Raw genomic sequence first — 1193 nt, forward strand, 5'->3', positions numbered from 1 at the left:
TGATAGTTGGAGCTGGACAACAATTCTGTGTGGTTTAAGCAATTGTGATGTGGGTTATTCCCATGATGGGATTGAATGTGTATGTTTTGAGCAGCCAATCCCTTAAAAGGGAGTTTGCCTAGGAATGTAGCCTGCTTCTAACATATTTTTGGACATCCTGGGAAAAAGAGACACTCTTCTATGAATTGGGATCCTGTTGAGCTGCCTACAACTGTCCGTGAGCAAACAATCCACCTTTTGGCCTGCAGATCTTGGATTCGTCATTCGTTGGAGTCAACAGTCAGTATACTGCCTGCCAACCTTGAGCTCGTCAGACCCTGCAGCTGCATGAGTTGGGAAAAGCCTCCAGCTTGATGTTTGATCCAAGAACTTGGGACTTGCCAGCTTCTGTAAGTGTGTGAGCCATTTTCCTAAGATAAATTTCTCTTTCTCCATATGTATATATAAGCTTTACTGGTTATGCTTCTCTAGAAAATCCAGCCTAACACTCTAACACACACACACACACAAAAAAAAAAACTCATGTCATTACTTGCTTAAAATCTCTCAAAGGTCTCCCTCCCCCTTTGAGATCAAAGCTCAAAATCTTTAATGTAGCTTACAAGGTCCTCCTCCACAACTTGGTTATCATCTACCTCTGCAGCCTCACCTCAAATTTCTCTCTTCCTTCTCTATTTAGTCATTAACTCAAACAATTATTTACTAAGTACCTAAAATATACCATACACAGTACATTCTACTAGTGATACAATGGTGAACAAAACACACGTAGTTTATGCCATACTAGCCTTTCAGTTCCTCAAATGTACCAAGCTCTCTAAATTCCAAGACTTTGTAAATGCCACTTCCTTTGCTCCGAATCAAATCTGCCACTCACGTTGCCTGGCTAGCTTCCCTTTAATCTTCAAATTTTAGATTTAATGTCAGTTCCTCAAGAAAGCAAGCCTTGCCTATACCTTAAGACTTGGTCAAACACTTAGCTATAGTATCCTGATTTTCTCCCTTATTTATTAATAAAATTATTTTTTATATTTCTGTTTTTCCTATCAGATATTAAAATATGCATCAGGAGAAAAACCACATCTATCTTGTGGCACTTATCTGTGATGCTGACATTGCAAGTACTTTTTTTTCATAAAGAAAAATACTTGGGGGGAGGCGGGGCAAGATGGCGGACTAGGCAGAAGGATTGC

At 39.6% G+C, this 1193-nt stretch overlaps 1 protein-coding gene across 1 annotated transcript in view; it reads right to left on the reverse strand.

Annotated features, from left to right (window-relative positions):
• The window catches only part of CHEK1 (checkpoint kinase 1), a 42079-nt gene that overhangs the window by 5530 nt on the left and 35356 nt on the right, over positions 1 to 1193 (reverse strand). The gene's annotated exons all lie outside the window — the stretch shown is intronic.

The sequence above is a fragment of the Orycteropus afer genome, unplaced genomic scaffold (genome assembly GCF_000298275.1).
Source record: "Orycteropus afer afer isolate SDZICR_OR568_19922 unplaced genomic scaffold, OryAfe1.0 scaffold00325, whole genome shotgun sequence".
Lineage (NCBI taxonomy): Eukaryota > Metazoa > Chordata > Mammalia > Tubulidentata > Orycteropodidae > Orycteropus > Orycteropus afer.